The sequence below is a fragment of the Triturus cristatus genome, chromosome 5_2 (assembly GCF_964204655.1).
Source record: "Triturus cristatus chromosome 5_2, aTriCri1.1, whole genome shotgun sequence".
NCBI lineage: Eukaryota > Metazoa > Chordata > Amphibia > Caudata > Salamandridae > Triturus > Triturus cristatus.
Window position 1 is genome coordinate 501,966,690 of NC_140588.1, and position 25,207 is coordinate 501,991,896.

A 25,207-nucleotide genomic window follows, 5' to 3' on the forward strand; every position below is an offset into this window, starting at 1 on the left:
TAGATACTCCTGCGAGCAGGTGCTAGTGTAATCTTAGAGGGGTATGAGAGCAATCAAGTGGAGAGAGTGCAACGGTTGTCGGGAAAAGGTGGGGGTGATATAAAGAGTGTGCCCCCACTAGCTCTCCCACTGACTCACCATGCCTCCACCAAACCTCTATTGTCCCTGCTCCTTTTGCCCGATCAGCTGCTTCAACTCCTTCATCCCCCCAGCACCCCTCCAAAACCTGTACGTCCGTTGGTCCGTCAGTAGGCAGGACAATAGGCTCTCCAAGTGCAATGGTACTGGGATGGTAGTGGAACAACAAGCATGCACAGTACACCTGCTGGATAGGCTAGAGTAGAGAAGTGGGGTCAGCCTCCACACACAGCTGTCGCCACCTCTTACTTCTTCTTCTACTTAGCCTCAGACTTATTGCAACCCCCTGTGGCAACTCCTCCTGTGAGGCAGCGGAGTGGGACACACCAGGTGGGCCACAGGCTTCACCCAGACCTAGCTGGGCCACCTCTGCGGGCCACCCAGGGCTCGATCTCAGCGGGAGCCACCTACGGCTCCTGCACTCATCTGCAAGGAGGGAGGGGGCTGGCCAGTGGCTGGCTGTCCCAGAATAGGTATCGATACGCTCGGTGAACGGGGTACAGGCCAGCCAACCCGGGATCAAAACTAGTATGGCCCGGCTATACTTAGTACCCCTGGTGGATGCGGCGTATGCACTCATGCAGCTCCAACCGCTCTGCACCGCGTATTCGCTGGCCCCTCCTCCTGCCGCATCACTCGTGCTGCACCATTCTGTACGGACAAACGCTTTGATAATGCTGTTTGCTGCCTGACAAACTGTCTACCTCCCAACATAAGATTCACAGATAACCACCTTATCTTCAGAAAAATACTCAAGAATTGGTTCTTCCTCACATAACCACCATACGCAAACAGATAGAAATATACAGCCTACCTCTCTGTATATATGCATTTATTTGCACTATAGATATGTACCTATGTATTGCTTTGTATAAATATGTAGAATACTTATGTTTAAAAAAATATTATAAATAGATATTCATTAGTTCTGCTTAACAAATGTGCATATTACTGATAGTTACTGTATTCTATGTTTTTAACATGTTTATAAGTGACTGCATAAATAAGTAAATATTTTTTTTTTTTTTTTTTTTTTTTTTTTGAAAACCTTTATTGACAGTTCAATAGAGAACAAGTATGGGCCTACAACCCCCCGGGGCCGGCCGCTAAGCAATCAGAGCAAACACAAGCAAGTATAAACACAGGCAGCACATCGGGGAGCAGAATCGTGGTGCTAATACTGTGAACAGCGTAGGTAGGGCAACAGGAGAAAAAGGTTTTCGTTTTATAATGAAACAAGGCAGAAGGATCAGGTGCCAGACAATTTTCAAACAGCAATTACAGGTACGCAGAGTAATAGAAGTAAACGATTTACAGCAATCTATTAGGTCAATGGCGCAAACACAAGAACATCAGGATGAGGAAGAGTATCATAAGCAGTTGCGCCTGCAGTCCCCCGCCAGAACTCCCGGAGAGCACCCCGGAAATTGTGGTACACATAGAGCGGCAACGAGTCATAGCAAAGGAGGTGTATCACACTGATCCCAGAAAAAGAAAAAACAAAAAGAATCAGAGAAGAAAAAGGAGGCCATGGAAAAAGAGATAAAAGACGAAAGAATCCCCTCCCCCAACCCCCCACCCTGCACCTCTGCAGATGAGTACGGCCCCCCCCCCAGCAGTGTGCCTGTCACCCTGGAACCAGACCCGAAATATAGGAGAAGAGGGAAAAAGAAGTAGGAAAAGAACCCCACCAGACGGGGGGGTGGAGAAAGTATTAATAAAACTGGAGGAGGGCCTTCAAAACATACCCCCGGCTTCTCCCTCCCGCACGGTAAGTTTCCCCCAAAGTGGACAATAAACAGCACAAAAGCGATCTTCTCAAAACAAGATGGGGAGCACTATGCACCTATTATGCTGTTAGCTATGCCAGGAGAGCACGCAACCCCTGAGCCCGCCCGTCCACTAGATGACCACCCCTGAAGGATCAGCCTTATCCCTGACCACTCTTCGGAATTCTGCCCATGCCTACCCCTCGACCCAGCACCATATCCAACGTTCCAAGGAAGAGAATAGTCCAAAAACGTCCGAGAAGCGACGCACACAGGTGGGGTGGAAGTCTCTGAGCATCAACACAGTCCGCAGCGTGGAGAAACAGGCTTCCCAGTGCTGCCCCAGGATATGCACTGCACTCAAGGTCCAGGAAGGCAGAAGCAGCCAAAGCAGACAATAGTTGCTGGAGTTGTCCCTGGGTCGCAGGAGGGCACGTACGGGACGAGGCTACCACACCCCACTCAGGTCCGACGCCTCCGGGACAGATCAGGCCCTCAGCTGGACGAACACACTGTAGCATACTGGCCGGAGTGTCCAGCCGTGCACTAACCTCAGGGGTGGCCGCCAAATTGTCCCCCTGTACGCAGTGTGGGTAGGCCCTATGTACGTGCGAAAAGGCGGGCCGCCTTTGCCCCAACGCCGACGCCACACCGTCGAGCTTACTCCCCAAGACCCCGACACCATGAATCAAGGAGGAGTGAAGAGCACCAAGGGCCTCGAGGAGGTCGCCGTACCCCAGCACAGCTCTCTGCGCTCGCGCCGCCACACTCCCAAAAGTCGCACTCTCACAATCCCGCTGCGACCCAGCGGACAGGATGGTAGGCTTCATCGCAGCAAGATGGCCGCCAAGTACGCCCGACCCCCACCGGGGCCAGGACCCTGGGACAAGCGTCCCGATGGCCACGTCGCTGGTGACCGGGTTCCGGGGGCAGGCGAAAAGTTATCCGTTGCGTGGTCACGGGCAACAGTCATCCCCACTACGGACCCGCTCCCGTAAAAAGCCGGGGGCGGCCCGCAAGGATCAGGGCAGGATACGGGCGGCAGCCGGGCAGCTCACCATCAAAGGCAGGGGCAGCCACCGGAGGATCTGAGAATTGCGCCCACGGGCATGCACCCGGACCGCTACACTTGACAGTAGAAACGACCACGACGAAATGTAGGCCGAGTTTGGCACCGCTCCGGTGGACCGCCTCCGCCCAGTCACAACAGGCCGCTGTTGTTGAACTGCCACCCGGCCACGGCGTCCACTTGAGGTCCCGGCTCCAGGGCCGCACAGGCCGCAAAGTTCAAATGCTCGTTTCTCCGGCGATACCGCAGCCAGAAACCTCGGAGTCACACAGTCGGGTGCCACTCTCCTTCAGAAACACAACCGCGTAGCACAGGTTGAGGATCTCGTGCAGGATATCCGCGCGGGATGCGGAGGTTAACGGAGCCGGGAGTCTACGCTGCCGTCCCGGTCGCCATCTTGGCTCCTCCTTCAAGTAAATATTTTTATCATAACTATTTATCTACAATTGCTTCACTATTGAGCTAAAAAAAATATATATTAATAAATACAACTAATTTAAAGTACAATACTTGAAAGCCATAGTTTACATATACTACCTTTACTACCTTCCTTTATGCATCTGTATACCTTCCATGTACTTATATATTTGTTACTTTTGGATCTATATATTTATTACTTTTCTTCTAATTCAGCATATCCAATGCACTACCCTATTTTTCACCCTATACCGCTCTCAATATATCCTCTAGTTCCAACTCTTTGACTCATCTCAAACCTCTTTCTACTGCTCTTTCCAATGCACTAGCCTATTTCTCACCCTATACCTCTATCAATATATCCATTACCTCCACTCTCGTATTCATCCCAAACCCCATACCACTACTATAACCAAAATAACCCTTTAGAGACTTTTCCCTACTCCAGTCCCTCCTTGCATCATCTCATACCTCTTTTTACTATTCCGATCCCCCAAAACAAGCCTTTCCCAACCCTCCCTCTGAGTCCTCCCCCTCCCCCTCCACCTCCCTTTTACTCATCCCCCTCCACCTCCCTTTTACTCATCCCAAGCCGCCTCCTACTGCTATCAGCTCCAAAACAAGCAAAAAAAGAAAACAAATTCCAAATCCTTCCATCTTCTATCCCTCCACTATCCTTTTCAATCCAAATAACAGACTAACATGTCCACCACTCAAATTAATTTCATATTTTACTATACTAATTCACCACTAATCCTTTATGGGTTCCGGAGAAGCGTGCTACTCTCTGAAAAAGCACCGCAACACCTCATCAGGGGTAGCAAGCGCTATATAAATGCAAACCTTTTTCCCTTCTCTTTCCCTCCACTATCCTTCTCAATCCAAATAACTGACTAACATATCCACCACTCAAATTACTTTCATATATTTCTCTATACTAATTCACCCCTAATCCTTTATGGGTTCCGGAGTAGCGTGCTGCTCGCCGAAAAAGCGCTATATGAATGTAAATACAATACAATACCATGCGCCCAAGGACAAGGGCACCTTTGGTGGACAAAACCTTGTTCTCTACCCTGACTGTTCACTATTACCCAGGGTTCAACCCCCACATGTGTAAGGCGACTGTAGATGCCTGGTTACTCCTGTCAGACTTTCCGCTGGTTGGATGATGCTAACCTCGGGGGTGTGGGTTGGTGGGACATCTAGTTTCCTGGATTTGACTGCGAGTTATTGGTTAGTTGGAATTCAGATTGACTAGTGTAGGGGGTGCCTAGTTTTGCTACTGAAATTGCTTTAATGTTTTCTTTTCTGTACTTTAATTAATTTCTGTTTTATGAATCTCACTAAACAGAAGGCACCACAAGCACTGTTAGCTGGGAGTCTGCTGTAGAAGACCGAGACGAGAGTCCATTTGGATTGAATGATTGGTATTATTTCCTATCTATGTGATTATTGTTTTTCTTGTTCTCGTCTACTGTGGGTATTTACTGTGTGGTGAACCTCTATGGTATCTTGATTTAAAAAAACAATAAATGTTTACAGAAGAAGGATTCCATGTTTTACCTGTTTTGTGTGTAAGAGGGGCACGTACTGATGCTTCCTAGGTTATAACAGTTTTATGTAAAAATGACTTTCATAAATGCTGCTCACGCTGTCTTTCCTTCACTAAGGAAGCTGTCACTTGTGGTTCCTGGGTTGTGTGTTTTCATTTTGTGAAGAAAACATGCTCAGGTGCTGTTGTTCAATGCCTTATTGTGTCTGGAAATCTTGTAATACTGGTTTGTGTTCGGTGTGATGGAAACCTGCAATGCTGCTCCTGAATCTGCTCTGTATGGTGAACGTTTGCACTTCCACAGCCACTACTGTACCCGCGCTCTAAGAGGAAAGCTTGCATGACTGATGCATGCGGGTGACCTGTATTCTGTCTGAGGTAATCCTGCACACCTGTCTGTGCTGCGCCTATTTTATGTATTTATGAAACCTGGAACACAGCCAATTGTGCAGTACCTGTTGAGAAGTTTGTACTGCTGTTGCGCACGTCATACTTAATCTCTAAGTGGGAAACCTCCTGGGCTGTTCCTTCACCTTTTCATTATGTTGCAAGTGACCAAATATTTTCATGGGCCCCCGTCAACAGTTGTATCTGCTCTCAGGTTTAGGATCATACACAATCTGGAAGAAGGACTGAACTTTCAGGGCTGAGCTTCCAGGGACTGACTGTCAGCAAAGGAATCAACAAGATGGCAGTAAATGATACATGATGAAATCAGAGAAATGAGGAAGGATGAGGCAACGGAAGAAAGAGAAGGATAGAACAAGAAATAATGAAAATAGGGAATGTATGAAGTGGAGGGGAAAGTTTAGAGTGAAAAGAAAATGGAGAGAAAGGGGAATAAAAAGTGGTAGAGTAAGAACGAAAGGCGGGAAAAGGCATAAGTTAGAAAGAAAGTCGGGAATGGGCAAGAATCTAATCAGAGGTCGTTCTGTACTTATACATTAGTGCATGATGCAAATCAATATTGAGTTGCTATGCTTGTTTTGGTTCTGTGATTCCAGGGTGCACTGCCAATCAGATTGCAGGCACACTCTAAAAGCTCTAATGAAATCTAATTACTTCGCTACATGTGTATACTGTGGACCACAGCAGAGGTGAGAGAAATCATAAGGTTTCAGTTTCTGGAGACCAATGCACAATGCAAACCTGGAAATTGCAAGTGCATTGTGTGTCAGGATTGAGATGCCTTGTGAGAATTCCCAATGGTTGGATAGGTTAAAATATCTGTGCATTACAACAGCTCTCTTAATGTCTCAATAAAGTGAATACAGTTCATGATGTAAACCCAAGTGAGATGATTGTGTCTCGGCATACGATAGTTGATCATTTATATCGTGCACAGCTGCTCCAATCGAAGAGTCCTGGTGCTCGAGCTTGCAAAGTGGAAAGATACAATCTGGCTATTTTGGTGATTGTCTGGCATTTGGAGATATTAATTGGTCATGCTTGCTGGTCTGAGGCTATAGTTGGGCATATGATGGTTAATCCCAGGCATTTGAGATTACACTTGTGCATGCCAGGTTCTAATCGGCACTTATGTTCCTATTTGGGCATATGATCACTTTCTAGAATTTTGCATCTGGATTTAGGTAGGTTATTAATGTACTCCTAGTATATCTTTGCGCTCTGTTTGTAATGTTTAAGCAGGAACTAAACAACTCTTTTGTCTGATTTCATTACTTTTTTGTTATTTAATATTTAAATAATCTTGCATTTATTATAGGTTTTTATCAGGGATGTTACTTCTGTGATACCATCAAGGATAAAGGTAATCTGATGTCATCCCCTGAAAGGATGTGTGATGTTGCATCCTACGATGTCATCGGGGTCAATGGGCATGTGATCTCACTTCTGTTACCTCTGGCTTTTTGCTGGTTTGACATCCATGGTGGGGGTTCCCTTACTAATGTTTATTTAATTGCCTGAAGCTGTTCATTATACATCATAAGCTCTCGAGTGTACCGTTTGTTTTTGTTGTTGTAATTCTGATAGATTTGTCGCTTGAAGTTCCGAGCCACATGAAGCGATGAGATAAAAGAGCAGGGCTTTGAGGGCATCTTATGAAGTGATTTGATCAAAATTATGGTTCTAGACGATGATGCCCCTTATAGCTTTTCTTTCAGTAATATCATATCCTGAAATGTTTTCCACCTGGGCAGTTCCACCTTGGCATCAGAGTACCATTTGAGTCTGAGTAGTTTATTATTCATTTGGCCATGGCCAGGGTGGAATAGGTTGGTGGCTCTTGAGGGTGCAAGATTAAGGGTTACTAATGTGGTGCTATGATTAAGGCACCCTGTTTTCATTTTTACTGCTAGAGAATCCAAGAGGCTGGATAACTTAGGAAATAAAATAAAATCTTCCGCCAACCTGGCACTTCAGTCTGTGAACACTCTGTCTTTTGGGCAGTTATTCCCATGCACTGTGGGATTCGATTGCGTAGGTGCTGCCCATCGTTCTGGAGGAGACCCAGGCCCTACTTTCCTAAGCTATATCAGATGGGAGAGATGTAGCCAAGTTCAGAATTTGATGTGGTCTGGACACGACTGACTCGCTGAGCAGAGCAGTTTCTTCATCGGTGGCCTTGCAGTGCCATGCCTGGCTCGGAACAACTGGCTTTTCTAGGGATGTCCAAGTGTCGCTTATGGACATGCCCTTTGATAGCTTCTGTCTCTTAGGAGACAAGGCAGACTCGTTCCTGGAGCGCTTCAAGGATAACAGGGCTATGGCCAGGTCCTTGGGCCTTTCCACAGCCTCTTGCCAACCCCAGCCTGCCTTTCGTTCCTTTTGTGACCACAATAGGGGCTTCCAGATGCATCTTTTCCTGACCAGCAACCACCGGGCCAAGCTTCTCAGCCTCTGTGTGGCTGAGGATGCAGTACCCACAGACCCCGTGGGTCGAGCTGCCAGAGGTTGGGCCAGTGCTCTACCCCTCCGGCAGCTGCAGCCACCAAACCCTTTTAGTTTGCCCTCTTACCTTCATCGGCATGTAGTGGGAGTCAGGATACGCCATCACCTGCTCCGCTCGAGGTCAATAACATCAGACAACTGGGTTCTTCACATTGCCCAAAGGGCCAAGGGAGCCACAGAGAGAGTGTCTATGCCAGAAGTAAGTTGTGGTTGTTATTCCTGCTACTTTCTGGTGCTCAAGAAGAACAGAGGCATTCTTCCTATCTTAGAATTGCATCCTATCAATTTCTACCTCAAAAAAGAGAAGTACAGAATGCTTGTGCTCGCTCAAGTCCTGTCTGCCATGGACCCGGGAGACTGGACGGTAGCGTTGGACTTAGAGGACGCACACTTCCACATTACCATCTTGCCTGCCCACAGGTGTTATCCATGGTTAATGATAGGCCACAAGCACTTTCAGTTTGCCATGCTCCCTTTTGGCCTTACACATTGCCCCTTGTGTGTTCACCAATGTCATGGCGGTGGTTGCAGCTCATGTGCGGATAACAGAAGTGCCAGTCTTCCCCTATAGACTGGCTGTTGAAGGCAGGCTCCCCCAGGCGGTCGTCGCCCACCTCCAGACTACGGTGGACCTCCTGCACTCACTGGGGTTCACTATCAACATGCCAAAGTCACACCTGACTCCCTCTCAGACGCTCCTTTTCATTAGAGCTGTTCTGGACACGGACACGGTGCAGTTTCGGGTCTATCCTCCAGAATGGCAAGTCCAGGATGTTTCAGCCTCTAACCTGGATTTTGGTGAGACTGACTTTAAGGTTTGTGGGACTCATGGCCTCCTGCATCCTACTTGTGACACTTGCCTGCTGGCATATGCAGGCTGTGCAGTGAGACCTGAAGTTCCATGGTCCAGATCTCGGAGGGAACTGCAAAAGATCTGCAGTGGTGGTTAACGTACCACGATTGGGACAGTGGCAGACACCTCTCCCTTCCCCAACCAGATCAAGCAGTGGTGAGACATGCTTCACTCCTGGGATGGTTCAGTCATCTAGGTGAGGTGGAGATCAGAGTCCCGTGGTCTCCGATGGGATTCGGACTCCACATCAACCTTCTGGAGCTCCAGACGATCCAGCTGGCATTAAAAGCCTTTCTACCCTCCATCACAGGATCTAGTACAAGTGTTCAGGTACAAAAACACCCCCATATGGTACTGCAACAAACTGGACAGGGTGGGGTTGTGAATCCTTTATCAAGAGGCTCTGCATCCTTGGACATAGCTGGAACATCAGGGCATATCCCTGGTGGTTCAAAACCTGCCAGGCTCTCTGAACACCAGGGTGGATGAACTCCGCCGTAGATGCCTACTGGATCATGAATAGCATCTCCATCCAGAGATGGTGCAAGGCCTCTTTAAGCATTGGGGATAGGCATGGCTAGATCTGTTCACTGTCGAATGCGCAATGTCAACCGGTTCTGTGTGCTGGAGTTTCCAAGGCAGCTCTCGCTCTGACACACTTTTCATCTCAAGTGGAGCTCGGGCCTTCTGTATGGCTTTCTACCCATACCACTCTTTCCCAGAGTTCTCAAGAAGATCAGGAACGATCGGGCCGAAGTCATCCTTGTGGCTGAAGGCTGGGCTCAGAGAGTTTGGTATCCCGAACTGTTGAGCATGGCCATATGTCCTCTGATCAGGTTATCCCTTTGGGAGGATCTTCTGTCAATGGTCCGCTTCATTCATCGAGATTTAGAGGCTGTAGTTGACAGCTTCATTCTTCCGTCCGAAGTCTGCAATGTTATCTTGGCAGCCATGTGTCCCTCCTTCAACACTTTATACGCCTACTGTTGGGGCAAGTTTGTGGCATGGTGTGCAGAGAAACAGATTGACCACATTTCTGCTCCTCTCTCTAAGGTACTTCTCTTTAGCCTTTCTCTTGCCTGGCAGGGCTCTACTCTGGGCACGTTAAAGGGCTATCTTTGTGCCTACTTAACCTTTCTATGGTCGCCAGATCAGCCATCCTTCTTCAAAGTTCCGGTTGTAAATAAGTTCTTGAAGGGTTTGCAACATGTTTCCACCTTCGCCCTTCATCATGCCTCAGTGGGACCTTAATCAAGTCCTAACGTTTCTGATATGGGCTCCCTTTGAGCCATTGCACAACTGTCCTCTCAGGCTCCTTACCATCAAGAAACCCTTTCTGGTGGCAATAACATCTGCCCGGAGGGTCAGTGAGCTTCCGACTTTGTCATCCAAGCCTCCGTACCTGAACATCTACCCACAAGCTGGTTCTTCACACTAGAGCTTTCTTTCTGGCGAACATTGTCACTCCTTTTCATGTAGGCCAGTCCATCACCCTGCCTACCTTTTATGCCCCGCCACATCACTCTAAGGAAGAGGAGTGACTTCACCGCCTAGACCCAAAAAGACCATTGTCGTTCAACTTTGCTAACACAAAAGAGTTCTGGGTGAAAGACCAGCTCTTCATGGCGAATGTCGGAGTGAAGAATGAAAGGCCATGCAGAAACAAACCATCTTCCAATGGATTATGCTCCTTATTAAGGTTGCTAAGAAGCAACTCCCTGAGGGTATGCGTGCTCAATCCACCAGAGCTAAGGCTGCGACCACTTCATTAGCACACGGAGATCCTATACAGCAGTGGTTCCCAAACTTTTCTCTCCTGAGGACCCCCATTGAGTCACTATTGGAAGCCGGGGACCCCCAAGCAATTTGTATGGTTTAAATGTCAAACATTATAACTGTAATTAGACAAAAATAAACACACTCCTGTGCACATCAAACAAAAAACAGACTTGAATTACTAAAGATTTTAGTATTTTTATTTAGAAAATATTTTCAAAATCGAAATATCTTAATGAAAATGTTAGTGCTGCATCTTGCAACTAACATTTCATTGTTTGGTTGTATTTCGCTGCCCGAGGCTCCTCCTCCTGCCAAAGATGCACTGGAAACCTAAAGCTACCCTGGCAAATGTGGTCAGACCAGTCCCTGTACAGTGCATACCAAGTGCAGCAAGTGAGCCTGACCACTTCAAAGTGAGCTTTGGGGGACTCTCCCCCAAGAAAATTGGGGGAACCTGGTTCATTTTACAACACATTTGACATTATATTGAATTGTATTAGCTTATAAAGCATGGTAAATAATGACCTTACTATGCACCAGGATACAACAATCTTTTGTCAATCTTCAATGATTGACAATCTTCAATGATTCCCTCACTACTACCCTCCAACAGTGCCTCTCATCTCTCCATAACCCCACTGTCACATGTATTTAATTCTTTTCATAGCACCTCTCATACCACTGTAGGGTGTCAGCGCACTTTACATCACACACAAAAAGCAACAATGAATCATACATGTGTAGATCAGTGAACAGAAAATGTTACATAAGGCAAAGGGGACTACAACATGTAGGATTTACATGTCATCCATACTGGTAGGCATTTTTAAGAGGGCTTGGTCTGGAGAAGCACAAACTCAGGATTCAGAACATAACACAGGGGTTAGCGTTAACTTTAATAATAAGGACTTATTTCTACCAAACAAACCTTTTTAGCAGCATCGGGATAATGAAAGACTGGGAAAAAGCATAACTTACCAACTTGTACCATGCAGTTTGCATGCAGCTCTTTGATGACAGTTTATAGCTCACTGTACTAGATTACTATTGGAACTTGTGAACGGCACAATAACAAAATAATCTCTGTGTCAAAAGCAGGAACCCACTGAGCTCTGCACAAAACAAAATACTGTTTTTTTTAATGCATGGTAGACATTCTTTGCAGCAGGCATGTTAACCATCTGCACTTCTTTAGATGAGTCAAAGCTGCCACTGGACAAAACCCCCATCTCTCTCCAGCATGTACATTAATCACCGGAGTTATCTTGACACTTTTATTGCTGCCCAAAAACTGCTGATTATAAAAGAAAGTTTGCAGTGCTTGTAAAACTGCTGCCTGCGGACCCCCTAGGAATGTGTCACGGACCCCTAGGGGTCCACGGACCCCAGTTTGGGAATCACTGCTATACAGGATATCTGCCAGGATGCAGTAAGGACTTATCTACACATGTTAACAAAGTATTACTGTCTGGACAGTCAGGTCCGTCAGGACGGGCACTTTGCTTGTGGAACAGTTTTACACACCCATCTCTGGGGGGTATCTATTCTGAGGTAAGGAATCTGCGGCTAGAAGCCTCTATCAGATGAACAAGTTACTTACCTTCAGTAATGTCTTATCTGGTAGAGAATCTGTCTAGCGGCAGCTTCCTTGTTAACCCACCCATCCTCCCCGCTCTGTGAACTGATTCAGTTGGTTCCCCTTTCAGGGGCCAGTTTTCCACACCAGTTGTCAGTGGTCATCGTGCCTCCTCTCTCCTGGAGTTGAAAGTCATTAAAAGAAACTGATGTCAGCGCATTGGGGTGATGGAGCAGGTAAAGCAAAATTTTGTATACCTCCTTGTTGGAAAGTGGGTTATTGGTAGGGGCAAATGTAGGTCTGCCACTGCCAATAAGGCCACTAACACATAATAGGAGCCAGCATAGGTCTTAGAAAATTATTCCTATGCTCAACCCTTGGTAACGTGGCTGCGAGCAGACAGGCTTAACTTCAAAGACAGGTATGTAAAGCATTTACAAACACTATTTCAGTAAATAATTAAGACACAACACAAAATAAAAATCCAACACCAATTTATAAACATAGGTAATATTTGTATCTTTTAAATGACACCAAAACGAAAAAAAATCCACTGTAGGGAACCAGAGATATGCATTTTTAAAGATTAGTCACTTTCTAGTGCTTAGAAACCAACAGTACCCCTTTTAGTCATTTCGTTTTCTCTGACAGGGACACACCTTTAGAAACTGTTTTGGAGAATATCTCACCACTGTGCAGCCTTCTCCAGCAGGCTGGGTCCAGTTTGAACTCCTTCCTGAAGTTCTGCTTGCGGGTCCCAAAGTATCCAACACACAGTCCAAGGTTCTGGAATCTCCAAGAGGGTCCTTGAAAGTGTGAAACTTCAAATCCACAATCCATTTGAACAAAACCCTTACAAATCCACTGGTACTCCAGGCTTTGAATTCTTCGTGGGGCTGTCCAGGTGAGCTCTGTTAACCTGTAGCTTGCAGGGAGTTCCACTCTTGAGTCCTTTGGCAGCAAGGTAATCCACAGGGCTGCAGTTTCACTTGGCGCAGTCTTCAGAGGTCAGTCCTTAGAGTTCCTTGCACAGCAAAATCTTTTCAGCAGGGCACTTCTTGCTTCATTCAGTTTCAAGCAGCAGATCTGGAGGGCTCTGCCCCTCTCAGATACTTATTCAAAATTCTCTGGGTCAAGCACCAGGTCACTTCTGACCAATGAGAACAGGGCAACTCCTCATAGTTATGACCACATCCTGTAGAGTGTGGCATTATTTTGTCCCAGAGTGCACCAATCTTCCATATCCATAATGGCTGATTTTCCGGCAAGGAGGTAAGAGCTGGCTAAACACACCCCCTGGGATGGCTTATTTCTATGGACTCTCCCCCCTACCATCTGCACATACCTTCCTTAAGCCTAGCCCTGACTCTGGGTCAAGAGTGTCAGAGTGAAACTGAAACCCAGGGCTCCCCTCTGTCTTTGAAGAGCATGGTTTATGACTCCACCCCCTGGCCTGGCATTCCTATAGACCAGCACACTGCCCTCCCAGCAGAGTGGTTCTTTATCACCTCTTCAAAGCAGCCTGGCTAATCCACTTAACTCTGACCAATCAGGGCAGACCACTGGAAGGCTGAATTTGGACTTATAAACAAGAAAGTGTTATAACTTCTTGTATGTACACTTTAGAAGAAATTCAACAATATAATATTGTTGGATTTACTACTACCATTCTGGGAAGTCTTTGAATGGTCCGGCTAGTCCTCTCCTGTCAATATTTATTAATCAATAACGTCCTACCATGTTAACCTATGAGCCATGGGGTTTGCAATGGGGAAAATGACTTGGGCCAGTTTTCTAGCACCAGGGCTTATAAAAACATATTTTATAAGTATTTCCCTAATTTCTACCGGACCCCCACCCCCTGTGCAACTAGGGGAGACTTTAGGGGTTCTGTATCTGCAGAAATAATGCAGATCCTCCTTACCCAGTGCTCCTAGCATCAAAGTCGAATTTGACCACCACTTTAACACAATGTGGGGAGTGAAATGTGAAATTTCACTTTACCCAGGCATATAAAAACTAATTTTATAAGGGTGTACCTTATAGATAACTGACCCCCCCACCCTGGGATACCTAGGGGAGACCCCGGGGGTCCCTAATATACCACAACATTGTAGGTTTTCCATTTTTAAGTGCCCATACCACAATAGTCGAGTTTGGGCAGAATTTACTGTTTAAAATTAGTCCTGGCAGCCAGGGCTGTTTTTAAACTGACCCCAGGCATCAGCATTGCACACATGCAAGTGCAGAAAATCTGCTGGCCTCTAAACTGCCATGCCCCAGGATACTGGGGACTTCTAGGTAGTTTCAATCCCCTGCCCTCTTATATACTAGGGGCTTATGGGGTAGGTCATACAAATTACAGGGGTACCTCACCATACCAAAGTGTACCCTAGTGTATGTTGGGTGTCTTCTAATGTGTTCCTTTCAGCTTGGCACTGGCCCTGTGCCTGGTTAAACAGAGCCCAGGGTCAGTCAGAGTCAGTTACCACCAGTTCCAGTCAGCAAAAAGTTGTGGGGTGCCCAGGGCACAGGATGACTTTGCAACATACTAAGGTTTCTGCGTAGGGTTTTCAGTATATAGGAAGAATGGCGCACTTAACAGGTAGCGGTGAAATAGGAAATCGTTACAAAATGAAAACGGTGCTAACAGGTCAGGGGGAACCCAAAACCCCTGAAAAAGAGTGGGCGAGGGCCTCACCCTATTCAATACAAACAAAGGTCCCGTGCACACGTCCGGTAAATTGGTTCAAAACAACGTGAATCAACAATGAATATTTCGTGTTAAAGCAAAATTGTAGACAGGGTCGACAAACAATAGTTGATTTGTCCGTTTTATATATTGTGAACCTCCTTCAGGAGGAAAACACCAAGAAGAAAGCAGCCGACACGTGTTTCTTCAAGCGGGTAGTCACCCGTGACTCTTCAGGGCTGAAAAAGTGTCAAGATATGCGGGATCGGAGAACCGGTGTTAATTCCAACCTGGTTCGGAAACGGGTAACGGATGTAGGAGAACGGCCAGTAGTGGCATATGTACACAATTTCGAGACTCCCATAAATATCAGGAGCAGTCAAAAGACGGGCGAGTGTTCCTTTGGTCGCAACCGGAATGACCAAAGGAACACTCCCTCGTACTGCTTGTGCAGTTTTCCTTGCAGACGGCTGCATCCGCCCGTCTTTTGACTGTTAGGGGCCCCACAATGGTCCCATAATTTTGAGAAAACCTTCTATAGTACCCTGTCAGTCCAAGGAATGCCCTGACCTGAGTCTGGGTAACAGGAGCTGTCCAATCCAAAATAGTTTGGATTTTAGCTTGGAGAGGCTGTACATTGCCCCCACCTACCAGGTGGCCCAGGTACACCACAGAACTCTGCCCTATTTGGCACTTGCTTGCCTTAATAGTCAGGCCTGCCTGCTGCATGGCCTGAAGCACTTCCCTTAGGTGGTTTAAGTGATCCCCCAAGGTAGAACTGTATACAGCTATATCATCCAGGTAAGCTGCACTGAACTGTTCCAATCCAGACAAGACCCTTTTCACCAACCTTTGGAAGGTGGCAGGTGCATTCTTTAATCCAAAGGGCATTACCTTGAACTGATAATGTCCCTCTGGTGTGGAGAATGCTGACCTCTCCTATGCTCCATCAGTGAGGGCAATCTGCCAGTAACCTGAAGTCAAATCAAAAGTACTCAGGTACTTAGCAGCCCCTAACCTATCAATGAGCTCATCAGCTCTAGGTATAGGGTGAATGTCAGTCTTTGTGACTGCATTCAAACCTCTGTAGTCCACACAGAACCTTAAATCCTTGGGTCCCCCCTGATGATTAGGTGTAGGTACCAGCACCACTGGTCTGGCCCATGGACTCTCAGACGGTTCAATTACCCCCAGTTCCAGCATCTTAGCAACCTCAGCTTTAATGCTGGCTCTGACGTGGTCAGACGACCTGTACAGTTTATTTTTGACAGGTAGGCTGTCACCAGTGTCAATGTGGTGCACACACCACTCAGTGATGCCTGGGGTCAAAGAGAACAGGCCAGCAAACTGCTCCAGCACCTGCTTACAGTCTCTGTGCTGCTCGTCTATCAATTTGGGAGAGAGTACAACTCCCTCCACTGACCCATCTTGCACATTAGTGGAGAGGAGGTCGGGCACAGGCTCAGTTTCCTCCTCCACACCCTCATCAGTGACCAATAACATGGTCATGTCTGCCCTGTCATGGTGGGGTTTCAATCTATTCACATGCAGGACCCTGTGAGGGTTCCTAGGGGTGCCAAGGTCAACCAAATAGGTAACCTCACCCTTCTTTTCTAAGATTGGATAGGGCCCACTCCACTTGTCATGGAGGGCCCTGGGAGCCACAGGCTCCAACACCCACACCAACTGTCCTGGAGTATACTCAGGCATAGTAGCCTTTGGATCGTACCAGTGCTTCATGAGCTCCTGGCTGGCCTCCAGTTTCCAGTTTGCCTTGTACATGTACTCCGCCATTCTAGATCGCAGGCCTAGCACGTAATCAAGCACTTTGTCCTTAGCTTCTTTAAGAGGCTTCTATAACGACTCTCTTAGCAGGCTCAATGGCCCCCTCACAGGGTGTCCAAACACAAGCTCAAAATGACTGAAACCAACCCCTTTCTGTGGCACCTCCCTGTAGGCAAACAGTAAGCATGGGAGGAGAACATCCCATCTCCTCCTGAGTTTCTCTGACAACTCATTTATCATGCCCTTCAGGGTTTTGTTGAATCTCTCAACAAGACCATTTCCTTGTGGGTGATAGGGGGTGGTGAACTTGTAGTTGACATCACACTCATCCCACATAGCAGTCAGATAGCTGGACAGGAAGTTCGTGCCCCTATCTGACACCACCTCTTTTGGAAAACCCCCTCTGGTGAACACACCAAGAAGTGCTCTAGCCACCGCAGGAGCATCAATGGTTCTAAGACAGTGATTCCCAAACTGGGGTCCGTGGACCCCCAGGGGTCCGTGACACATTCCTAGGGGGTCCGCAGGCAGCAGTTTTACAAGCACTGCAAACTTTCTTTTATAATCGGCAGTTTTTGGGCAGCAATAAAAGTGTCAAGATAACTCCGGTGATTAATGTACATGCTGGAGAGAGATGGGGGTTTTGTCCAGTGGCAGCTTTGACTCATCTAAAGAAGTGCAGATGGTTAATATGCCTGCTGCAAAGAATGTCTACCATGCATTAAAAAAACAGTATTTTGTTTTGTGCAGAGCTCAGTGGGTTCCTGCTTTTGACACAGAGATTATTTTGTTATTGTGCCGTTCACAAGTTCCAATAGTAATCTAGCACAGTGAGCTATAAACTGTCATCAAAGAGCTGCATGCAAACTGCATGGTACAAGTTGGTAAGTTATGCTTTTTCCCAGTCTTTCATTATCCCGATGCTGCTAAAAAGGTTTGTTTGGTAGAAATAAGTCCTTATTATTAAAGTTAACGCTAACCCCTGTGTTATGTTCTGAATCCTGAGTTTGTGCTTCTCCAGACCAAGCCCTCTTAAAAATGCCTACCAGTATGGATGACATGTAAATCCTACATGTTGTAGTCCCCTTTGCCTTATGTAACATTTTCTGTTCACTGATCTACACATGTATGATTCATTGTTGCTTTTTGTGTGTGATGTAAAGTGCGCTGACACCCTACAGTGGTATGAGAGGTGCTATGAAAAGAATTAAATACATGTGACAGTGGGGTTATGGAGAGATGAGAGGCACTGTTGGAGGGTAGTAGTGAGGGAATCATTGAAGATTGTCAATCATTGAAGATTGACAAAAGATTGTTGTATCCTGGTGCATAGTAAGGTCATTATTTACCATGCTTTATAAGCTAATACAATTCAATATAATGTCAAATGTGTTGTAAAATGAACAAGGTTCCCCCAATTTTCTTGGGGAGAGTCCCCCAAAGCTCACTTTGAAGTGGTCAGGCTCACTTGCTGCACTTGGTGTGCACTGTACAGGGACTGGTCTGACCACATTTGCCAGGGTAGCTTTAGGTTTCCAGTGCATCTTTGGCAGGAGGAGGAGCCTCGGGCAGCGAAATACAACCAAACAATGAAATGTTAGTTGCAAGATGCAGCACTAACATTTTCCTTAAGATATTTCGATTTTTGAAAATATTTTCTAAATAAAAATACTAAAATCTTTAGTAATTCAAGTCTGTTTTTTGTTTGATGTGCACAGGAGTGTGTTTATTTTTGTCTAATTACAGTTATAATGTTTGACATTTAAATCATACAAATTGCTTGGGGGTCCCCGGCTTCCAATAGTGACTCAATGGGGGTCCTCAGGAGAGAAAAGTTTGGGAACCACTGTTCTAAGAGGTATAGCTTCAGGGTATCTAGTAGCATGGTCACCTACCACTAAGATATACCGATTCCCTGATGCAGTAGGTGGGTCCAGGGGACAAACAATGTCCATCCCCACCCTTTCAAAAGGAACCCCAACCACTGGCAGTGGTATTAGGGGAACCTTTGTCTTGCCCCCTGCCTTGCCATTGGCTTGACAGGTGACACAGGAGCTGCAAAACTCCTTTACCTTTTCAGACATATTTGGCCAGTAGAAATGGTTCACCAACCGGTTCCATGTCTTTGTCTATCCCAAATGTCCTGCCAAGGGGATATCATGACCCAAAGTCAGGATGAACTCTCTGTACTTCTGTGGCACCACCAACCTCCTGGTGGCCCCCTCCTTGAGGTTTCTGGCCTCCGTATAAAGCAGTCCATCTTCCCAGTAGAGTTTGTGAAACCCACTGTCATCCCCTTCCTCTTGCTTAGAAGCAATCCGCCTCAAGCTCTCAAGGGTGGGACAGTCATGCTGTCCCTGACTGAACTCCTCTCTGGAGGGTCCACCTGCTCCTGTCAGTTCTGCCAAATCTGACAGCTCTGGCAGGGATGGAGTCCCTCCCTCAGAGGCCAGATCCTCCCCATCAGGGTAAGATTCTTCCTGCACCTCTGGAGTTCCCTGGGCTGGCTGACCAGGCCCAGTGCCCTTGTCCTTGGATGTTCGGCCCTTTGTTCCAGGGTCCAGGTGTCCAGCCCCTCCCTTCTGGCTAGTCTGTGACCTAGTCACAGTACATACCCACTCAGGGAGCTCCAATATTTTCATATGGAGTCCTCTCTCCACCTCTGACCACACAGAGGCTTCAAGATCATTGCCCAGTAAACACTGGACTGGGAGCACCTTTGACTCAGCTACCTTCATAGGGCCAGTCACACCTCCCCATTCCAAATCCACCACAGCCAAAGGATGGAGTTTGGTAGTTCTGTCTGCATATGTCACCTGGTGAAACTCACCAGGTAACAACCTCTCTGGAGGTACCAGTTCATCCAGGACCATAGTTACACTAGCCCCAGTGTCTCTGATAGCCTCAACCTCAGTCCGATTCACTTTAGGCCTCTGCCTGTACTTGTGCATGTTTGGAGGTAAGGCAGCAAGGGTTGCAATACTCACCCCACCCAGGGACACTAAGGTTGCTTCCACCACCTGACTACCCCTCTCTGGGGCACCACTCTCCACCCCTACACTGACACTGGCAATCCCTGTGGATGGCCCCTTAGGGGGGAGCTTCTTGGTGCAGACAGCATCTCCCTGCTTATGCCCTGGCTGGTTGCAGTCAAAGCACTTACCCACCTTTGAGGGATCAAAGAACCTACCAGGCTTTCCCTCAAACCCCCTCCCTTTGAATTTGGGTTGGCTCGGGGCCCCCATCCATGTGCAGGTTTTTGTGGGTCTTTGGAGGCCTCCTCAGGTTTTTGACCTTCATTTCCCTGGGCTTTCCCCTGGGGAGGGACCTGTCCTCCTTTCTTCTGGTCACCCCCCTGGTGCTGAATGGAAACCCGGGTTCTCACCCACTCATCAGCTGATTCCCCCAGCTCTCTGGGGTCTGTCAGCTTAAAGTCCACTAGATACTGGCGTAACTTCTCTTCTGCACAATGAGTCAAAATGTTTTCTTTCAAAAACAAATTATACAATCCCTCATATGTGTCAACTTTATTACCAACAATCCAGCCTTCCAGTGCCTTCACTGAAATGTCCACAAAGTCTACCCAAGACTTTGAACTCAATTTCTGGGTGCCGCTAAACTTCACCCTGTACTGCTCTGGAGTCAGACCAAATCTCTTGACTAAGCATGCCTTCATCTGCTGGTATGATTCTGCATCCTCCCCCTTCAGGGACAGGAGCCTATCCCTCCCAGCTACTGGAATCAACTCCCACAGGAGTGCACCACAATACCTAGAGTGGACCCTACTCATTTTAAGAGCCCTCTCAAAAGCTGCTAGCCACTTGTCAATGTCATCCCCCTCAGTGTACTTGGGTACTATGCCCTTGGGAAGTGTAGGTTCAAATCTACCACCCCTGGACATCTCAACATCTTCTTCACTTTCGCTGCCACCATTCCTCTTCTCCTCCTCCCTCTCCCATCTTCTCTCAGCCAGTTCAAATGTCTCCTTCTCCAAGGCAATCAGCTCTAATTGAGCCTGAAGCTGTCTCTCTGCAAGGGACAGTACTGGTATCTGAGTAAGGGACCCTTCCCCCCTCCCACCACCTGGAATCATATGGCTAACACTAGAAAAAATGGAAGAGGCATCATCCTCACCTCCCTCTGGGGTGAGGTTGAGGGGCTCACCCTCCATCTCCCCCTCCATCTCCCCTTGTGTCTCCTCAGCTACCCCAACCCAGGCCGTTAGGGACTTAAGCAACGCTGTCTTAATCTTGTTGGAAGCAGGCAGCCCCCTAAGCCTACACTGTACCCTAAGATCACCCACTGCGAACTGGAACAGTTTAGCCAGGTCCAGCTCCATGGTTCCCTAGTTTTGGGTCACAATAACTAGGCACAACAGACTTAGAACAATTTGGAAAAATCAAAACAATGGATTAAAAACTGTTTAGTCCAAATTCCAAAAATCAAACTCAAAAGTTTTGTTCTAAGGCAATTTAGAGGATTTTTACAATCTTTATTCACTTTACTGAAAGGTGTACGCTTTAAATGCAAGTCCTCATCCACACTGCTGAGCACCAAATGTTGGAAAGTGGGTTATTGGTAGGGGCAAATGTAGGTCTGCCACTGGCAATAAGGCCACTAACACATTATAGGACCCAGCATAGGTCTTAGAAAGTAATTCCTATGCTCAACCCTTGGTAACGTGGCTGTGAGCAGACAGGCTTAACTTCAAAAACACCATTTCAGTAAATAATTAGGACACAACACAAAATAAAAATCCAACACCAATTTATAGAAATAGGTAATATTTTTATCTTTTAAATGACACCAAAACAATAAAAATGCACTGTAGGGAACCAGATATATGAATTTTTAAAGATTAGTCACTTTCTAGTGCTTAGAAACCAACAGTGCCCCTTTTAGTCATTTAGTTTTCTCTGACAGGGACACACCTTTAGAAACTGTTTTGGAGAATATCTCACCACTGTGCAGCCTTCTCCAGCAGGCTGGGTCCAGTTAGAACTCCTTCCTGAAGTTCTGCTTGCGGGTCCCAAAGTATCCAACACACAGTCCAAGGATCTGGAATCTCCAAGAGGGTCCTTGAACGTGTGAAACTTCAATTCCACAATCCACTTGAACAAAACCCTTACAAATCCACTGGTACTCCAGGCTTTGAATTCTTTGTGGGGCTGTCCAGGTGAGCTCTGTTAACCTGTAGCTTGCAGGGAGTTCCACTCTTGAGTCCTTTGGCAGCAAGGTAATCCACAGGGCTGCAGTTTCACTTGGCGCAGTCTTCAGATGTCAGGCCTTAGAGTTCCTTGCACAGCAAAATCTTTTCAGCAAGGCACTTCTTGCTTCATTCAGTTTCAAGTAGCAGATCTGGAGGGCTCTGCCCCTCTCAGATACTTATTCAAAATTCTCTGGGTCAAGCACCAGGTCACTTCTGACCAATGAGAGCAGGGCAACTCCTCATAGTTATGACCACACATCCTGTAGAGTGTGGCATTATTTTGTCCCAGAGTGCATCAATCTTCCAAATCCATAATGGGTGATTTTCTAGCAAGGAGGCAAGAGCTGGCTAAACACACCCCCTGGGATGGCTTATTTCCATGGACTCTCCCCCTACCATCTGCACATACCTTCCTTAAGCCTAGACCTGACTCTGGGTCAAGAGTGTCAGAGTGAAACTGAAACCCAGGCCTCCCCTCTGCCTTTGAAGAGCATGGTTTATGACTCCACCCCCTGGCCTGGCATTCCTATAGACCAGCACACTGCCCTACCAGCAGAGTGGTTCTTTATCACCTCTTCAAAGCAGCCTGGCTAATCCACTTAACTCTGACCAATCAGGGCAGACCACTGTAAGGCTGAATTTGGACGTACAAACAAAGTCTTATAACTTCTTGTATGTACACTTTAGGAGAAATTCAACAATATAATATTGTTGGATTTACTACTGCCATTCTGGGAAGTCTTTGAATGGTCCGGCTAGTCCTCTCCTATCAATATTTATTAATCAATAACTTCCTACCATGTTAACCTATGGGCCATGGGGTTTGCAATGGGGAAAATGACTTGGGCCAGTTTTCTAGCACCAGGGCTTATAAAAACATATTTTATAAGTATTTCCCTAATTTCTACAGGATGCAACTAGGGGAGACATTAGGGGTTCTGAATCTGCAGAAATAATGCAGATCCTCCTTACCCAGTGCTCCTAGCATCAAAGTCGAATTTGACCACCACTTTAACACAATGTGAGGAGTGAAATGTGAAATTTCACTTTACCCAGGCATATAAAAACTCATTTTATAAGGGTGTACCTTATAGATAACTGACCCCCACCCCTGGGATACCTAGGGGAGACCCTGGGGGTCCATAATATACCAAAACATTGTAGGTTTTCCATTTTTAAGTGCCCATACCACAATAGTCGAGCTTGGGCAGAATGTACTGTTTAAAAGCAGTCCTGGCAGCCAGGGTTGTTTTTAAACTGACCCCAGGCATCACCATTGCACACATGCAAGTGCAGAAAATCTGCTGGCCTCTAAACTGCCATGCCCCAGGATACTGGGGACTTCTAGGTATTTTCAATCCCCTGCCCTCTTATATACTAGGGGATTATGGGGTAGGTCATACCGATTACAGGGGTACCCCACCATACCATAGTGTACCCTAGTGTATGTTGGGTGTCTTAACTGTATTCTAATGTGTTCCTTTCAGCTTGGCACTGGCCCTGGGCCTGGTTAAACAGAGCCCAGGGTCAGTCAGAGTCAGTTACCACCAGTTTCAGTCAGCAAAAAGTTGGGGGGTTCCCAGGGCACAGGATGACTTTGCAACACTCCTCTATTTTGCATGACATTTAATTACGTAATCATTCTAAATATTAACTTGTACTAATTGTGTGAAGTGGCATGAATAATCAACAATTGCTCCTTAATAGACACAAGATACACGTGGGACTAAAATGCTAATTGCATGGCAAATAATTAAATGATTAACTGCGGTATGCAAACTAACTTTAGGATGTGTTGAAATAGAGAATTCCATAATTCATGTTGCTTTTGTAATGGTTTGTGCTTCCAGTGCTGCAGAATGGTGAGTATTATTGCTTTAAATGTTGCTACAAGCTAGGAAAATACTAATATATATTGGGATTAGTGCGGGTTTAAACATTAGAATCTTCATTTCTATATATTAATTACTGTTATGTTTGTTTTTGCTTAAGTTGGCATTCGGGCCTACTAGGCCGCAGTACTTAAAATGGAGTTCGGAAGTGGCCACCGTCATGTGAGCGCGATGTCTACTGCACAAACTCGGATGGCTCTGGAGATCTCCAAGCGACCTTCGATGAGAACCGAAATGTTCCTTGTCAGGGATAGGAACATGGAGGGCTGCCAAGATGAAGACTAGAGTGAATGACCGAGGGGACAATGAAAGACCTGTACAAGAAAGCTTACATGTTGTTACTTCGGAACTTTTGCCTGTGAGATTACCAAAAAGAATACAATTGAGAAATGTCGTGCCCTGTCTCATGGGAAACAGGCAAACCTGGGAACATTCAAGAGACTTACAAATTTCAGAGGGTTTAGCCAATCAGAACACTTTCTACCCCTAAATTGTTGCCCATTGTCCTACAAGTAAGGAGAAAAAAAGAGTATAAAAGGAAAGGATTTGGAAGAGGGGATAATTATTGCGGTTGTTGTTGTTGTTGGTGTGGAGGGTTGATTTTGCTGGGTTGTTGGTTCGTTGGTGCGATCGCACGGTCCTTTGGCTGAATTGTGGGGACTGCGTCGAGCTGAATTAGATTTCCTGGATTTACCTGGGTTTCTTTGATTATAAAAGGACGATTCCATCTGAAGGGATTTTGATTATTGCTGTGGGTTGACGGGTTTTCTGGAGGTGGTCGCCAATGTCCAAACTTAGGTAAATATAAATGTTATGTCAATTTATGTTAAAGATCAAAGATTGGAAATCGCTCAATAGAGAAATTATTTGAACTGTAATCCTGAATATGCCAACACAAAGTGACCTAATTAGATAAACTAAACTTTGATTAATAAGAAACGAGTTTGTGATTCTTTAATAAGGTATTAAAAGTTAACCGAAAGCAAACAGCGCAATGCAAACTGAAAGAGAAGGCGATGTGGGCACAAGTTAAGGTAGCGGAGAGACAAGAAGCCCAGCTGATTGAGCAAGCTAATGGCATGGGCCAAGTTAGACAAAAACCTAATATTGGAAAAGGAAAGGGACCAATCAGCTTAGAGGAAGCAAAAAAGAAATGGCCATGTCATAATTGTGAAAAATAAGGGCATTGGAAATCTGAGTGTAAATTGCCCCCGAGTGCTAATGGTGATGATGCATCATTGAATCCACAGGTGCAGAATGAGGTGAGTTGTCAACTGCCGCGACAGCAGCAGGTTGTTACCCAACAGTGTCAGGTGCCAAAGCCACCTTTTCCACAGGGCGTAAATCCTCAGAGATACAGTAATGAGACAGGATTCTACACTGAGGAACAGGTAACGAAGCTACCGCGCGCTAGTGCTGTTTCGCAGTATTGGCTGCAGCGCGATGAGAGTGAGTCAGAAGAGAGTTATTGACGGTGCCTAGGAGAGGAAGAGGAGTGCGTACTTGGCGCAACTCTAGAGGTAGACCAGACAGGACCCTTTGTAGATGGAAAGGTAAATG

At 46.4% G+C, this 25,207-nt stretch overlaps 1 long non-coding RNA gene across 1 annotated transcript in view; it reads left to right on the forward strand.

The window, feature by feature from the left end:
* Window positions 1-24,518, forward strand: part of LOC146823215 (uncharacterized) — a 57,592-nt gene extending 33,074 nt beyond the window's left edge. Inside the window, exons 2-4 of the long non-coding RNA XR_014961892.1 lie at window positions 4,748-4,823; window positions 6,675-6,719; window positions 23,748-24,518. This is a non-coding gene — a long non-coding RNA (uncharacterized LOC146823215). The remainder of the gene's footprint in view (window positions 1-4,747; window positions 4,824-6,674; window positions 6,720-23,747) is intronic.
* Window positions 24,519-25,207: the final 689 nt, after the last annotated feature.